General features: G+C 28.7%; 2 protein-coding genes across 6 annotated transcripts in view; one reads left to right on the plus strand and one right to left on the minus strand.

Moving 5' to 3' along the window:
* The window catches only part of LOC129968928 (ammonium transporter Rh type A-like), a 207,932-nt gene that overhangs the window by 108,512 nt on the left and 79,934 nt on the right, over nt 1–19,486 (minus strand). The gene's annotated exons all lie outside the window — the stretch shown is intronic.
* The window catches only part of LOC129968927 (ammonium transporter Rh type A-like), a 198,703-nt gene that overhangs the window by 94,806 nt on the left and 84,411 nt on the right, over nt 1–19,486 (plus strand). The window lies entirely within an intron of this gene.

Here is a 19,486-nt window from a genome sequence, read left to right on the forward strand (position 1 = left end):
ATTACACAGATGCTATCAGAATCTTTTTTTTTCTACGCTTTTAAGAATGGGAAAAAATCTCTTGAATAATTATTTGATTGAAAAATGGAACTGACTTCAATTTAAGTTCTACAATGAAATCTATTATTTAGAATAATACAAAAATATTTAAAAAATTATCAAAATTCAGAAAAAAATTTTGCATGACAATTAAATTGATATTGTTACAAAAAACAATTATTTAAATTTTAAAATGGTGTAAAAAATCAGTTTTGTGTTGCAATATTTTGAAAATTAAAATAAAAATGCTTCAAAATTTCGCCCAAATTTTTTAAATTAATTTTTAAAAAGAAATTACTCAAAGTTACACATTTCCACTCTTTAAAGTGCATTTATGCCAGTTTATCATTTCTAAGTTAAATGGCTTAATCTATAGAGCGTCAAAAGATACTTTAACACAACTTTATTATTAATAGAGATTTATCTTATCATCATCATGCATGGGATTAGGCGATAGGACAGAGAATTACAACTTTCTACGTAATAATAATAGAAATATACGAATTGTAATAACTGATAATAAACTATAATATCAGATATTGTTGGTGAATTGAAAAATACAGTATTGAAAAACAGAGACCTGTTTACTAATGTATTTGATAAGTTGCAACTTATTGCAAAAAGCTGATTACAGTAGACAAATACATTATTTAAAATTAATTACTCTAATACAACTTAACGTTTTCTTTGTAAAAACGATACATCACTATTTAGCTAAATACATTTTTAGAATTCTTTGATTCCAATAAAAAGTTTAAACCGAAATAATTCAAACTTTATTCTAAAGTAGGTTAAAAAAAAAAAAAACATTTTCCAGTAAAACGAAAATAATAGTATTGAAAATTCTCAACCAAATGCATTGAATTTGTCTTTGTTAATGCTTAAATGGTGTAGAATAAAGCAGTTAACAATTGTTTTGCAACTTTTTACAATTTAAGAATCATTTGTTGAGATGCATACATACATACGTGGAGCCGGAGAAATTGCTTACCCATAAAACTTTCGTACCATTAACAACGAAAAACGAAAGAAAACTGTCGCAAACTAAGCCTAACGATTGTTATGAATATTCGATGAAAATAAATTGTTGCTTCCTTTTTAAATGGAGCGAAAATAAATAAATTTGGGACTCAGTGTAGCATCACTTTATTGGAAATTAGCATCGGTCTTCTTTTGGCGCCATTTATCAGTTTTGGAAATCGATCAATATCTATAGAACAACAACAAATGATTGTTTGCTATGTAAGATGAAAAATTCAACCTACCTAGAGATGATAAAAATTATTCATATTTTAAAATGTAAGAGAGTCTCCTTTATTCGTCAAGAGAGAATACTCTCAAAATGGATATTTTATTGTTTTTAAAATGACTACTTTTGAGATTTGTAGTATCAATAGTTTAATATTTAAAAGCAACCGATTTTTATATGAATTTTTTCTGTTTATTCTTCCGTGTATAATTCTCGCATGCAAAAATATTATAATACTGATACAGTTCGAACTCGGGATATTGAATAATTTTGATGTTTCGAATTTCCCTGTGCCTTTAAATATATTTTACAGAATAGGTTGTATTTCCGCATACCCGTATCTATCGTGTGTGTGTGTGTGTGTGTGTGTGTGTGTGTGTGTGTGTGTGTGTGTGTGTGTGTGTGTGTGTGTGTGTGTGTTAGAAATGTGATGAGCTAGATATTGATCTCACATGTTGTCTCTATAATCATTTTGTAAATTTAATAATCATTTTTTTTTGTTCGCTTCCTGATATGTTTGCAGTACATATCTTATTTATTTTACACATTTATCTTTTGGAAGTCAGTATACAATTTAATGCTTTCAGAACGATTAAATAAAATTAATTTTGGTTCCTTTTTAGTAGCGCCATCTACTAATGACTTGTAGAAACAATTATCTCGAGAGTAAAAAAAAAATAAAAAAAATAGTGGTTTTAATATATAAATAAAGTGCGTTTAAAAAAAACTGCTTTTATTTAGATTGTTTTTAAAAGTTTACGTCATTCACTTCATCAAATAGTGAATAAACAAGAAACAATTGTATTATAGAAGCGATTTTAAAGCGTGGTTGCCAATCAAGACCTATAAAATATTGAATACATTAAATTTTAGAAGATAGTGGGAAAAAAAGAGAAAAATGAGCCTGTTAATCTGATACAATGAAGTAGATTAATTTTTAATTTTTTCTAAAAGTAAAAAAAAGTTTTAATGAAAAGTAGCCAAAAATATATCAGGAATATAAGTGGAATCAAACCATTAGGAATGCCCACAGACTTTTTTTATATTTACTTAATATGGTGCGTTTTTCATTTAACACCTTGCCATCCACTTGAATCACTTATGATTCACACCTGCTTTCTAATTGGACACTTCCTTCGTTACTACAATTAAGAGATAGCAGAAAATGGATCATCTAATTAGAAAGCTGGCCTACATCACAAATTGGAGAGGTGACATCGAACATGTTGAATTATTTGCCTGTGAATTTTTGACCTCCTTTCTGAACAACTAAGGCCACATTTTGATGCAATTGTGATTTCCAAGCTGCCACATTTCAAATCTTAATATCCTAGCTTATTTTATTTTTGAATTATCTCTTTCTCATACAAGTGGATAAAATAACAGAGAGAAAAATCAATCAGTTGAAATATTTATTCCAAAATTTTACAAAACTGCAATTCTAATAATAAAACCACTTCCAATTTTTTTTTTTTTTCATTTTTCTGCTTTGTTGCAGCTTTGAATTATCATGTAGAGAACAAAGGATAAAAAAAGTATCTGCAAGTAGATTTTGTTCAAAATTTGGTTAAAATCTAAAATTTTTGAGTAAATATAACCAAATACTCTTAGCTTAGTTTCATTGCATTTTTGAATTGGTTGAGACAGTGGCCAATGTCTCATGAAGGCCAATATAATTCCATAAATCAGTTTTCAGGTTCAAAAAGATCTAAAATATGGAGATTCAGCCTACTGTTGGGTTCGAATTCTTAGATGATCATAATATTTGTATTCTGTATATAAGAAAGCAAGAACAAAGTTCCCTTGGGAAGAAGATAATTTTTAATAATTATGCGAATTAATAGTTAAGCTATACGAATATCGGTCGAGAGACACGTGACTATCAAATACATGAACAAAAACACGTGGTTTCATATGAACATTTATAACGGAAAAAAAATTCTCAATGATTAAGAACTTTTTTTTAAAGTATATGAACAATGTTGATAACTCGCATAATTTCTTTTTGAATTTCAATCTAGCAAATAAAACTTTTCTTGACAAAATACTTGATAATATTTCGTGAACATGGATTTGTATTCACACATTCATTTGAAAATAAATTACATTTATTATAATCTATACTACTAATAAAAAACGAATGTGTACGTGTTGGCATTCTACAGGCCAGATCGTCTCACTTTTTGCTACCAAATTGGGCACATATATATATTTTGAAGGGAGAAAATTGCACTTAGAAGCATTTTCAAAATTTTTAATTAGAATTCTAGTTAATTAAAATTAAGCTGAATTTTAGTCTTTTTCCACGATAACTTCCAAAAATATTTTCGCACAAAAATAAATTTTACACCATTTTAAAATTTAAAAAAATGCCTATTAAAAGATTAAGAACACGACTATTTTATAATAAAAATTTTACAATATTCCATCCAGTGGGGTTTTTTTTGTAATAAATTTTGGTAATTAGGGAACGATTTTATGACCACTTTATACTATAAAGTTTCCACAAAATGTCTTGCCAATGGATAGGATGCAAGATTAAAAAAATGGAGAAATATCGGCTGAGTTCCGTTATTTGACTATGATGCAAAAATTCAAAGTCGATCTCAAAATAATCCTCCTTTTGTTTTAAAACCTATTCATATGTAATTAAAATAACACAAAATGCGTAGTAGAAAGACAAACGGAGATCATTTTATGCTAGTTTTCAATCTTATAGAAGGTTATGTCAATGTAATAGAAGGTTATGTAGGTACAGCATTATTACTTCATTTGGCATTCCGCTTAAAGTTTCTAACACATCTTGAGTAAATTACGATTAGAAAGCACACATTTCGTTTACTACGAAACAACGTCTTATCACCTTGAAAGAAAAGCATCTTATTCAAAGGTACAATTCTCTTTTTAGATAAGTCTAAGCGGTCACTACACTTTCGCTGATAGCGAATATCTCAGATGAAAATGAGACTGAGATATGAGACCTTGAAGAGTAGTTTTAGCAAGATTGCTAAAAAAGGCTCCAGAGCTCGAACTTGAACTGTCAAATATATATATGAAAGCTGAGATGTACGTCAGTCTTCAAGTGTCTGTCAGATAGACACATTTCACTGAATTCTTTTCTGATTTTTAAAAAAATGTTTGACCTACATATGCCATCAATGAATTGTGTAAAAATTTAGATATCACTTAAAACTGACATTCTTAAAAATAAAGTGACTATTTTTGTTTCTTTTCAATAGATAAAATAACTGCTAAATTTGTCATTTATTAATAGACTCTAACTAATCTCTAAACTAATTAACTTATACGCATAATTAAAATAGTTTGACATCGAACATTTTGAGTATAAAATTTAATATTAAATTTAGAGGTTAATAAGTCATGAATGGTGGGGGAAAATAATTACTCCTTAACTACGTTAGTTTTCCTATTATTTAATTAGATGATTTGTTCTTTGAAAAAGTTACGTCTCACGGATTTAATTAAAAAATTCATAGGGTGGTTTCCATGTTTTTTTTGTATCTAATTAATATCTTCGAATTACTTAATTAACTCGGTACGGTGGATGCATTATGAAAAGATTGTTTAAAACGCTTTACAGAGCAGACCATTGAATCTAGACCTACCAATTATTGCAAATCGTCAATTCTGGAATAACAAAAGAAAAAAATACAAATTTTTAATTGAGTTTTTTGTTAAAATTTATTAAGATGCTAATTTTATCTTTTAACAGATTCGGAGTATATTAATATACAAAAATTATTTTTTGCATGAATTTAAAATTCAAAAAGTTTTCTTTTTAATGATGTCAATTTTATTTCATCAAGAATTTCCCTTAATTTTAATAAATTTTAAAATAATTTTTGAGCCTTGAGTGCTACACTTAATGGATTAAGGCAATTGGACATAAGTAGAAAATATTCATATAAGTTACTGATTTACAATTTTAAAAATTGCTTATTAAGCTGTCATTTAAAAAGTCAATAAACAAAATTTTTGCATATTTATATGACAACGGATAAATACTTCGTAAAAATTTAGAAAAATATTTAAAAACAAAACAAAAGTATGATTTCAAATATAAGATTACAGTCTGAACTCTTTTTATTTTACTTTTAAATATTGAAGATTTCAACTTTAGACTGGAAACTGATTATAAGTCAGACTTATTAAATAATTTATTCCTGTAACGCGGAGTAGGTATCACATCTTTCACGCTTCTGAATTCTGTGGAATTAAAGGCACATACCCACAGCAGCATAGTATGAGTAACAAGCGCCTGAGCTATAATATAATTGCATTCACACACTCCACCCCCAACGTTATCATTTTCTTAATAAGGGTTATAGAATATAGGGATTTTTACCCTTTAATGATATTTAATATTAAAAAAATGGTATAAATTCACTAATGTTTCAACGGCGCCCTATAAGATTAGAGCCGAAATAAAGGTTTAAATACTCTTTTCCTTCAGTGACTACGCCATTGCAGTCCCTTGTTTTATTACATCTAACTTTTTTTTACATCTAAGAAAAAAAAATCAAAACTTTTTTAATATTAAATGTTTTCTATTTCCGTACAGAATTAATTATCAGAGGTATTTTTTTTGGAACTGTAAGATAATGATAATGAGATATGTAAATGTAAGATGATAATGAGATATTGCTGGATAAGTAAGCAGTTGCTTGCTTTCCTGGTGGGCATAACAACAGATGAAGATGAGAGTCGAGTTATTTCCACTCTAATGATGGGGAGCAGATGTTGGATGTAACCATTTATGGTTCCAGGATCTCAACTTTAGTTTATCATTTTCTACTGTGTACAATGTGGATGATTAAACACATCACATTAAAGCAGTTGATAGTAATTCTTTTTTTCCCGCTTCTCATATGAGAGGATCTGTTTCGAAAGCATTAGTTAATCAGATTTTGTTAAATTTCGCTTTATACGCTCTTACATACGTCAATGAAGGTCAAACCGGTACGCTGTATTTTTTGGAATTGCAAATAATTCTTAAATAGTCACATCACAAATAGTTGTAAAGTTAATGTTTAAATTATTTATATACCGATTTATTGATAACTTAAGATTAAAATAAAACTTACTTTTTTTATATATTTTATTTTTTTTTAGTTAACTGTGGTGATCTGGTCGCCATATATGATTACAGCTGTGAAGTCATATTGAAATAGTAATAACAGTTTAGATAGTGCAGTAGTAGTAATTAATTATGCATTATTATCTACTATTTATCTTAATGTATCATAAAATTATATTTCATTGCAACGAAAATGCTTCACTTATTGATATAATTGAATAATACAAATTTAAATATATTTATTATTCTGATTATAAATACTACAGATATAGGGGTCTTGAAAAAAAATGTTATTACAATGGTACATATATTTTTTAATCTCATTTAACAATATTTGAAAAACTCTTCATTTAGAGAATCAATGAATCCTTAACAAATTTTATTCGTGGGGATTTGAACACATGTTAATCCATCAACCGACTTGGCGCACTACACTGTGGTTGCTGTTTCTCAGTCATTGCGCTCGCTAGTGACCTTGACGTAATGTGAGCTCATTTACCATAAATATTAATAAATCAAAGCAAACTCTAGTTCTGTTCAAAGTACAGTATGTAGATGTTATTTTGCATCTGTAGAAATTAGAGAAAAAATTGCTAAGTAAGCTTCAGGGCTGAGCCTTATGCAACCAATAAATAATATTGTAAAAAAGTGAAAGAATTAATGTTTGAAATGCAATAATAGTGAATAATGGGAAGTTAATATATTATATTATCATTACGCAGTTCATTCTGTATTTTTCAATCATCTTAATATTTTATTTATTTATCGAGAGCTTATAGTTTATGTTTTTGTAAACTAAACTTTAACTCAATTCGTAACTTTGTTGCATTTTCAATCGAGAAAGTATAATTTTTATATCTAATATTAATTAAGATTAATAGTAGTGTTAGTGTTAGCTTTCTACATAATAGTTCGGTACACTTAGAACTACTAAAATTGGCACAGATACACTTTACAAGGTAGAGTCAGCATTTCGGAGTGTCTTTTTTTTCTTTCGAAATTTGTATTAATACTATAATTGGTTAGGTTAAAGTTTAGCGTTTTTCCTCGAAAACTTCCGAAAAAATTCGATTTTTCCATTAAGAGCAGGATAAGTATGTTTCATATGAATTTTTTTGAAATTGTATTGCATTTACAATTAAGTTTTAATTTCCGAAATGAAGCAAATGCCAACCTTTTAAATGCATGTCTATTTTGCACCATGTTGTTACACTATCCTGTGATATAATTGGACAAATAAAGTTGAAAAAAATTGGGGAAATGCATAGTACAATGAACAGATTGGTATCAGGTTTCTAAAATAATATTATATATAATGTGTGTGCATAATGATATTTTAAAATTTAATTTAATCCTAATTACTTTCCTAATTTTTTTTAGCCTAATTCAGCCCATGTCAAAGACATTCTAAAATATTCTCTTATTTCCTGATCCTATTCCACTTTTTCTAATTAATTCAGCTGAACCTTTGTGAAAATAATTGTGTCAACGGTTCCCACGTGCTGAGTGAAGGGATAGAAAATCGCTGAAGTAAACAGATTCTTCTAAAGGATCCCTCTGTTTCTCTTGTCAAGGTCGACATGTGTGAGAAATTCCAATGAATAACGACACGTATTAGAAATCTCATGTTATATAAGACCAGGTATAAAATGTTCACCACTCTTTTCTTCTTTTCGCTCTGTGTGGTGTGTGTGTTTGTCGCTCCTGCTTGTGCATAATGTGTGCCTCTCCTGGATAAAATAAAACGCCGTCAAAAAATCGAAAGTCTCTTCAATGTCTTCGAAACTGCCTTCTGATTAGCAAATTATATGCTATATATAATTATGTTTAAAAGTATTTTGCTGTGGACGTCATTAAAATTAAGTTATATAAAATATTTGATTGAAATTTTTAGAAGGCACCAATCTCGATGGATCAGCTGGTCGTCAAAGGCGGTTAATTATAAAAGTGATAATATTTTCTAGCCTTAAAAATGGATCCTCAAGGCAGTGGGATGATGTAAGAGATGAAAAGCAAATTATATTGGTATCCTATCGCCTTACTTTTGACATTGAACGAATTAGTACATAATGGAGGTTAATCCTAAATTGAGGAGGTGCGGTATCTCAGACCAATTTTCAATTTTAAGATCAATTTTCGGTCACTCCTATTCCTTTTTAAGTCCAATCGAATGAATTGATCCTGTGTCTTCTTATGTCGTGACCCTCACCATACGTCCATTTTTTCCGGTTTCAGCGGATTCTTTTTTAAATATTTCTTCTATTTCTTAGCGCCATGCCTGTGAGACCACACTTGGTTTCTATTGTTTTCTTCCAGCGTGTTTTTAATTTTATATTTGACAATGCGACTTTTTTTGATTGTTGGGTAGATATTTGTCTCAATTCGGTTTTATTGATTAGTCTTTCTTTAAGTTTTCATCAACATTACATTTAGAGAAGATACCACTGAAAGGAAAAAAGAGCTCGGGAGAGAAAATTACACTTTGGTGAGAAAGACTGTTAAATGGCAGTTAATCAGATTGAGATACTGTTAACAAAATGACGATCCACTTAGATGGATAGCATATTTTATTTTTTGTTGTAACTAATATAATCTAGTATAGCTTTTGTCATTTCTTCTTCATTTTGATTCATTTGTAATTGTGGAATTAATTATCGTCCCATTAAAATTAAATATAAAACTATTTTCTATTTACAATAGAGCTGTGAGAAAAAAATTCTGCAGGAGCTAACTCTTCAGAAAATTGCATCTCTTGAACTTTTTCAAAATATAGGTTTCATATCGATATGCTTGAAACGGAACAATTCTGGACACTTTTTTCAATTGGGTTGAATCGTTAAACATTTTGATGATCCCACTAATCCAGGAATTCGAAACTAACTTCTTTTTTATTAGACTTCTTAAAAGTTATGTAGTGAATTTTTTAAAGCAAGTTCTTTTCTAGACAATAAATTGGAATTAATTCGGGATATTTAATTAAAATTCGGGAGAGATGAGGGGCACTTTTTTAATCAGGGTGAAGTCTAATCAAAGAATGTAACGTTTTATCTAATTCTTCAATTATTAAAAATAGTTAATGATTGAGAATGAAACTCAAAATGAATTTAAAAAATATAGGATAGTTAATTTAACATTTTTTTTTTTTGCTGGATTGTAGCACAGATCAATGAGTTGAAGTCTGCAATTTTTATTGTTCTAATTTTTATTATTCTAATTAATTTCTCACTTTAAGGAACAGCTGGAAATTATTTCCATTATTTTCTTTAAGCAATTTTATTTTGTATTCGTCGGTGCATTTTTTTCTGTTAGTGGATCATTATTTGATCCTTTTTTAATAATTAGTTTTGATTTAATTGTCTGTGAAATTTTTTAGTTAAAAAAATTTCAGGAATTTATTGTTTATTTTTAATACTGCTATAAATTTACATTAAAAGTGCGCTACAAATTATATATATACTTATTTCTTAAGCATTCTGCCAAGATGCATGAGATTTTTTTATTACAACTTTTATTTAATCTGTGACAATCGGATATTGTAAAAAGTATAACAATCCGTCCAGACGCCCACATCTTCTAGTTATTTAATATAAGCCTTATAAATAAATTCAGGACAAATCCGGAGCAAATAGTAATATTCGGAGACTTTCTAGGGTATTTGAGGTTATTTTACATCTTATAATTTTATTATATCCCTCTTTTTATTTACAAAGACACAAACAATTTCCTTTAATATGCAGATGAACTTCAGAAAAATAAACAAAGCTTCATCTTCGGTTCATAAAAGTTTATCACAGTTTTATTTTGTTTATCTTTGCCAGAGGCGCTCAGAGTTGAGAAAAATATGATCTGATGAAATATGGAGTGATGCACAGAAAAATTATTATGGTAGATTTACGACTTGGTTGGGAAAAAAATTATCATCGGCATGTTGACTGAGTAGGTGTCTCAACACGTTTTACGCCACGGGAGACGTACATGGTTAGTCCCATAAGTTACAAATTTTTTCAAGTACTTCATATCTGTTAATGCACTAATTGTAACGATAAGATTAAGCTATAGGGAAATATCGCAACATATTATACAATATTTAAATAATATAGTAATAGATAATAAAGTGCAAGTAACATTTTGTAATCATAAGCTATCTTTTTTTACATCAGAGGAACGTTATATTTTTTTATGTTATCTTTAATTTTGTAATCTATGAAAGATTTTCGTTACATAAACGAAACATTACTTTTTCACTTTCTCATATACAAAGTACTTATAAACGTCAAAAAATTCGGACGCTAGATTTTTACGCATTTCCATGTTTCATAGCTCTCTGAGTTCGAAAACCATATTTTCGGCATTATTTCTGTCAATCCGTCTGTCTGTCAACATGATAACGCAAACACACTTTGATTTTTATGGTATGTGTATTTATTGCCAAATTTGTAGATATCTATTAAGTTTTTAAGGAAATCTATTCCGAGGAAGTCTGTCTGGCTATCCTAATAAAGAGAACATGATGCTATAAAATGAAGAAAGCTAAGTAAATAAAATTTGGTACAAACATTTGAAATCTAAAATGTAATTATAAATCTAAATTGTAAATGTAAGTCTAAATCTAAAATTTCAAATTTTGGACTAACTAGATTTGTTTGTCGGTCAATCTATACTTTTGCATGCATGTAAACACTCATAAAATCAATGATGTAAATAAATGAAATTCGGCATGCGATCTTGTGATTACAGTTGCAGTTAGTTCCATATGAAATTTTGGTTTCAATTGGTCGGAAAAAAGGTATTCATTATGACGTAGATTCAGTAAAAACGCCAAAAGATCTATCTTTCGTAATTATTGTTTGCTTAATGCCATGTAAGGCATCCGCGTCATCTAAAATATATATTCGCGCTTTAGATTCAGTAAAGATACTGGATTTATTCCAAAGATCCATATTTCTTAACAATTGACTTTCAAAGCCATGTAAAGCTTTCTCGGAGTCCAAAATACATTTCACTCGTCAGATTGAATAAGATTCACACCAAATATCTATATTTCGTAACTATTATTTGCCAATTCCATACGAGGCAGTTTTATCTATGGTTCACAATTTTATGTGGGGAAAGGGAAATAATACCTTTATTCGAGATTATAAGAAAAAAATTCTGGGAAGACCACCTGGTTTATACCACCTTTCATTTTATAATACTGAGTAATTATTGTTACATAAACGGCATGTTACATTTTCTTATGCTGGTATCAATAATGAATTTATTTTTTTTCTCTTCGAACCCGAAAAATAAACATTTTTAAAGGTTAAGTCAATATGTCAGGCTATGATCATCGCAATTTAAAATGAGGCAAGATAGACAGAATGGGACCTAGTACGAGTCCTAGAAAAGTCTGGAGGTACTCGTCAGTAGGAAGGCTAACTGATGTTCGTATGCATATGATTCCGGATATTTAAAAAGTACAAACATCTAAATAGGTCAAACTTAGCAAATAATTTTACGATCGGAAATGTCAAAAGTTTTATCAAGGATATGCACTAATAGATCATATTAGCTATATTAGTATAACCTACCGATAACTGGCTACTCCGACCAGCCCGAAGGTGCACGAAAAAATCTGAATGACCAGACTGCCGCAACAGCAACACTAGCGGGAACTATGGTTGAATTCTAGACAATCATCTGCCACCGTACAATATTTATATTTACACTTAAGCTGCAGACTTCTGTTAACATTGGGCAAATTAAAAAAGAAACTTTTTTTCCTTCATTTTTGAGTAATTTTATCCCCCTCCTCCTCTTTTTTTTAAAAAAAAACAACTACGCGTATTTATATGAATATGATTTAAACAGGAGAAAGTTTTAGGATTTTGCTTTTTGCTAACAATGGGCGATTATAACTTTTGAAATTATTCCACATAAATGCTATAAATAGCTTAATTTTCAAATAAAAAATTACATGTTATAAGATAAAAAAATACTTTTTAATGCAGATAATAATATGAGAATTTAAAGGATCTCTTTGAGTTTGGGCTCTTATTACATTAGATGGGGAAAATTGTTAATGCATTTTTAGATTTTAAAAAAAGTGTCGAAAATTACTTTATTTTCTTTTGAAAAGAATTTTATTTGTAAAATTTTTAACAATCTTTAACATTTACTGCCATTAATGAGTTTAAAGATAATCCTATTTTAATTTCAGAAATAAATTAATTTTGTTATAATTTTTTACAACACTCGAAATTCAGTAAACGTTCAGTTGATCAAAAAATTGATCTGTTTTTAGTATAAATATTTGGAATAAATAGTCCCAGCTTTTTTTGGAAAACACCATGTCAATTAGCTAGAAGTATGCGTTTTTCCTTAAAATCTGAAATGACTACAGCGAACAAAAAACTGAAGCCATTTTGTTAAGCTCTTTAAATGTCCCGAAAAAAGTTATTTTGCTGCATTTACGAAAAGCTAATTACTGCTTAGCAAAAATACTTGGTGTCATTCTGTCACCTCCATTTTCAATACAAATTAAACAGCAACCACTTTATTTTTGAAAGGATTACTCGCCTTTAACGAAAATGCAGTCAATAGGTGCAAGCAATTAACATAAATCTTGACAACAGTGCTTTGAAGGGAATTTCTAATTAGAAAATGAATTTTGCAGGACGGAAATTAAACGAACGTACTTTTTTTTATCAAGCGAACTAAAAGGTTTTAATGATAAAATGTATGACATTACGGAAGTTGAAAAGCTTGAAAAAGTCTTCCTTGTGTGCTAATATTTCGGCGTATTTTTTCATTAAGCATTTCATTAATTTTTTTTTCTTTAAATTAATTGACCTCTTTACGAGCTTTAGTTATTTCTCTTTGTTTCCAGGAAACGCAAATAAATTTGTTTTAAGATTCGAATTCAGCATTTTATATAAAAAACTCTATTTTACATTGTATATTAGTTTTTCAAGAACTTACGTAGTAACACATTAACTATAGAATCATATCGAAAGTCTCATACATTCTGATTATTTAAAATATTTTTTAAATGGTAGCATTTCATATAAAATAAGAAAGGAATTTTTTTATTAAAAGCCCCATGATTTTCTCTAGTTTTTTTAAATCTAACTTCCGTATTTATTTTATTTTATCAAAATTTTTCTTTACTACAAATGACAAATACGATTTTTGAAATTTAAAAACATGTATACATGGTGGTTATAATTAAACTTCTCCTATAAACAGAATCATACAACGCAAACGGGTGGACGGATTGCAACGAAATTTGGTATATGCATTTTATACACGAGATGCGCTCTCGGAATTTCGAAACAAATTTTAAGTTCCAAAATGTCCACCAGAAGGCGCATTTTACGGAAAAACATTAATTTTAACACAATTAACAACCAAAACGGAATACGAAAACAATATTAACAATTCAAAACAAGAATTATGAGTAATAAAATGTAAAACCGGAAAAAGCTGTCAGTTCTAGGAAAAAATGTCGAGATTTGAATGCTTGCGAAGAAGTGGTAACTTGATGCAATGCAGGTTAGGGTAAGAAACGTTTGCAGTCGTTGTCATGTTTTATATCGATGTTTCCAGCTGTAATGATGAAGGTATCTTGTTGCGACGTTGAATGACTTAAAAACTCCATAAAACTTCATATGCGGAACATCACAACTGATCAGTTACGATCTGCTGTTGAAAATACTGTCTATCGACTTGAAATTTTGCAATTGAATGAGGGTGGTCACATGGAGCACCTTTCCTTGTATCGTACTGGACACGATTAACAACTACTCCTCTTGCGCAATTTCGTCCTAATCTCTTCTTGTTTCTGCAAACCAAACTGTTTTTTTTTGTTTGTTTCTCAAACAGCGTACTGTTATTTTTTCCTTACCTTTACTTAATGTGGTTCGATGACAAGGTGATCAGAAACTAGTCAATAAATATTAATATTGTTTCTGTATTCTGTTTTGGTCGTTTATTGTGTTAGAATTAATGTTTTTCCTGGAAAAAGTGCCTTCTGGTAGATATTTTGGAACTATTTTTTTTATTGAAATTCCGTGAGCGCATTTCTTTTATAGTCTAAATACCAAATTTCGTTGCAATCCGTCCAACCATTTGCGTTATATAATGCTGTTTATAGGAGAAGTTTAATTATACCCACCCAGTATATCTAAAGTTTTCTCCATTTCTACCACAAGAGAATTGAAAAACGAAATCATCGAAGTTCAAAATATTCGATCTCTCGATGAGCATGCAAAATCAATGCTCTTAAGTTCTTCATTTTTTTGTCATCAGAATGGTACAAAGAAGGTAATTAGATCATTAAGGATTGGAAGCATTAGTGAATCTTTCTAGAAAATCGCAACTTGAATAGAAAATTATTACGCCTCGGGGAATTTTGCTTTCATTAGCGCTCCTAATTAGCAGCTCCTGCACTCATAGAAATCACAAACATTGGCTTTAGTCCAATTAAGAAATAAAAGGTGTTGACGGGTGACATTTTTCTTCTATTGAGATCTTGAAAGCTCCACTCCTTGGAAAAATTTCAGTCTCATTTTGTTGTTCGCCTTCTCATTAATGCAATATCCCATATTTTTTGAAATCGTGTCTGCTTCAGTTAAATGCATCGGCGTTGAAAGAAGTTGAAATGAATGAACATGGAAAAAAATTAATTGTTGCCATAGTAATTGTGGTATTTGAAGAATAACTGATTTATTCTGTATAATTTAGATGCTAAGAAACGTCTATAACGTTACAACGTGTTATTTCTTTTCATTGTTTGAAGTTCATAAAGTAACTGGATGAATAATCATTGGTAATATTGTTTCTGCGTTTAATTGTTTTAAGACAGACCTTTTTTTTAAAAATAGATATTAAAAATGCAATGCATATTTACAGCTCCTACAAGCTAATAACCTCGCTGTGTAACATTGCCACTCAAGTCCAACGGATGTGATGGTATATAAAAATGTGTGATCACAACATAAAAAGAATTATAGTAAATACATATTACTATGAATGAATGAGTTAAAGTAAAATACCAATAAAAATATCGAAAAATTAATTGGATGCATTTTGCATTGTAAGAAATAGAAGTATAGCCCTCTAGTGGCGATAAAGAGAAACAGGTAATGAACATCTAGCAATCGGAAATAGAGCGTCGTTAGGATTTACCTAAATTGTTTTATGTGTTAATTGTGTTGCATTTAATTTTTTCTGAATGTATCTAATTAGATCTTAAAATATAATTTTGTTTGAGCAAGTCTGTTATTCTTAAATCAGACGGTCGCAAATAGGCCTCCAAAACATTTTTTTTTTCTTTTATGAAGTTAGTAATATTTCAATTACTTGTAAACAAACTAAACTTAAAAAGAAGTCTAAAACACTTAAAATGAATTGTATTAGAGTATTGATTTGATACCTAAAGTATAAGAAGAAAAATGGCTACAAGTATATGGCACATGTCAGAAGCTGTGATTTGCTGTCGTTTTCACAGGGAAGCCATCTGTTTAGCACAAAAAGATTCAAATAACCTGAATATTCTGTGTTCGAAACTGGATGCGATGATTCCTTGTCTGCTTCAATTTTTTTTAATTGGAATCATCCTTAAAGTTCCGTTTATGTAAAGCTCCTTGTCAGAAGAATTAACGTTATTGTTTTAGAATTTTGAACCATTTTAAAGTGAACTGTAATAACTTTGCAGTCATTGAGACATACGAATTGCTCTTAGTAGTCATTCATCCGATTATTCTCATTTTAAATGATGAATGGGTCAACGGATCTTGGTATCTTCAATCGCTTGATCTTCGATTTTTTACCGCAGAAACAGCTGTAAAGTTTAGTCTACCTGTAAACTTTTGACTCTCCTTATGACTTTTAATTTTGATTGTTAGAGAATTTCGCGTAATGTTCAGAGATCTCCGAAATTGCAAAGTAATAGTTGAGATATATGTACTGCAGTTAGAAGTCCTTCTTTCGAATAATTTTGGTAATTACTAACCTTTATTTTTTGGAAATATACGCAACTAAAATTATTAGCTTTTCCCATGTCCTTCATAACTGCAGTATTTCTATCTACATGTTTCGCAAAATTATAAAGAAAATTGTTAATTTCATCGATTCAATTACAGAATAAAATTTTAAGACTTTCATTTACGATCAATAAGACACTCATCTCAGTGATCCACTAAAAAAATCAATACCCTCTTCAATATTATTAAAACACTCATCTCAGTGATCCATTAAAAAAAATTAATATTCTCTGCAATATTATTAAAATAAATTTATGAAATTCTTGGCACTTTTTTATAAGAAATTCTAGACTTTAAATCATTTTCCAACATTATTATGTAAAGTTTAATATATACGTAACTAACAATTTCTGAAAAAAATTTGTAAAAATTCTTTATTTATCTGTTACATATCGAATCAACTATTACTTTGAAGACGAATCACCATTTCCTTGTTTATATCAACTTTCATTCTTACAAGTAGGAACATTTGCACAAGAATGCATTGATTTGCTTTCTGTGTACGAAAATATGACATCGAAAAAAAATGACAAGAATTTTATTAATCACCACGTTTTAATTTCCGCGTACGATTTGTATTTTTGCTATTTATCAATTGGATTAATGTATAATAGTAATCGAGTATTATATTAAAATCACATTTTTATCTGGCGTATTATTTTCAATTTATTTAATCCTTTCTATTTAATTTTCTTTTACTTAATTGAAGATTCTCTATAGTTAAAATGGCTTATTTCCGTATGCATGACCTGCTCTTAAAATTTGCAAATTATCTTTTGAAACATCCTATATATATTTCACAACATATTTAGATACAAACGCTTAATTCATATTAAGATATATATTTCACTACATATTTTTTATCCTTTTCTTTGCTTTTTTTTAAATATAAATTATGAATATTGTTACTTTTCCAACGCCAAAATATTTTTTTATAAAATTGATGGAACTGGATAGGGTTGAATAATTGTGAATAAGTTCGAAAATTTTATCAACAAAACGAAATCTCCTCTTATTTAAAACGCTATAACAGCGTCACATAAGCGTTACAGTGTTTTATTATAACGCTATAACAGCAATACATAATTTATTTAAATTAATATATAACAACATAGTAGAAAATTAACTGAGATTTTATTCCATAATTGCATAACATGAGAAAGTTATTGTTACAGTAATCCAATTTCATATTGAACTACCTTTTAACAGCACACCTCAGATAATATGAAGTTTCGGCGGCATCATTTGAACATATTGGGAATCATTACCTAGTGCATAATTGGAAACATAACTGACAAGAATATTTCATGTTCTTTTGTTTATGTTTGGGAACTTTGCAGAATAATGAAAAATACTATTTTTATTTTTAAAATACTATTTTTATTTTATACCTTTCTCAAATTTTATAAGAATGATCATTAATTCAAGGGATGATATTTTCATTCTTTAACTTCACATTTCATTTATTTTGTATAGTAAGTACCCAGTTTTACATTTTGTCGAGTCGTGTACCATCTTTCTAGTGACCTAAAAATTGCCACACATGAAATTTCATAAAAAGGTATTGTATTAATTGCTTTAGAAATCCATTATTTCTACTATCTTATTCAACAGGATGTAATTATTTCATGCAACAGATTGCTCTTCAATTGGGCTAGGAAGATTTTTTTTAACAGAAATAGATTGTAATCGATGCTTTTATTTAAAAAACAAAAACTCTGTACACTAATATTTCTTAGCCTACATAAATGAAATGTTTGATGTGATAAGCTATGATGTAAATAATAACTATTGATAGAAAAAAATGTTTAATAATGTTATGCATCTATGTAATGTATTTAGAAGAAGCAGTCTAATATATGATCACTTTTTCATTCAGTTTGAATAACCCACATGAAGTAGAATTTATGAAGAATCTCAATTTACTACATCAATCATTTGAGAAGTATGATCCTTCAAAAGTGTATCCATTCTTCAATCTACAATAAAATCACGGCATACGAGTTTTTGAGTTATAACTAAATCTGTCAGGCAGTGAGATCCATTTCTTTCTGACCGAAGACAAGTACATGTCGATGGATTAAATCGTAGTGTAAGGATGTTAAAACGTACAGCCGTAAGGAAATTAATTTAGTATGTTATCAATTTAAAACAAGAAAAATCAATAAATGATATGTACCCACTTCATCTCTTGAAGATCGTGCACTCGATCCCATTTCAGATACAAGAATTGATTAACAATATGACATTTATTTCATTCATACAAGTATTTTCTTTAATAGTTTCTCTGTATTGTCAATTCTTTCATTTATCGGCAATGTACATATATATTTAAATAATATTTTTAAAAAACGATCTACATAAAGGTTAAAATTCATTAACAACAAAGAAGATATAATTTTTTTATTTTCTTAATTGCAAAATATTGATTTCCAAATTTTCTTTCTAGAAATTGCACATAACTTTAAAAATTTTCTTTCTTCCATAGGACAAAATATAGTACATAGAAATGATTCCTAATGCAGCTTAAATTTGATCATGATAATATTTATAAAATTACATATTATCTTTAAATATTACGCGAAGTAATATAAATGATGGAAAAATTACTCAGAACGCTCTACTGAACAGCATTTACAAGCATATTACCTTTAAATTACGTGCAATAAAATAAATATTGGAAAAATTGCTCAGAACGCTCTATAGAACAGCACTTGATTCTATTAAATTTCATAAATAGTTATTGGTAGAAGGTGTTCTCAAGGAAGCACTTAGTATTCTAATTAAAATTTAATCAAAACCGTAATATCTTCAGAATGAAAATTATTATACACTTTTGCACTAATTTAAAATTTAAAAAAAATGCAGTGAAATTCAGAAAAAAAATTACTTTTTTTCCTACAATATTTTCTCTAATTTTAACAAATTAAAAAAATATATATATATTACCAAAGTATTTTTCTTTGGATTCATAATCAATCGTGTCGCGATGGTATCAAATAGATTTTCTGCGTGCAAGTTGCTGTTGCCATATAATTGAAAGCAAATTTTAAGATTAAAACAAAGATAAATGGA

This window comes from Argiope bruennichi, chromosome 5 (assembly GCF_947563725.1).
Source record: "Argiope bruennichi chromosome 5, qqArgBrue1.1, whole genome shotgun sequence".
In the NCBI taxonomy this organism is placed as follows: Eukaryota; Metazoa; Arthropoda; class Arachnida; order Araneae; family Araneidae; genus Argiope; species Argiope bruennichi.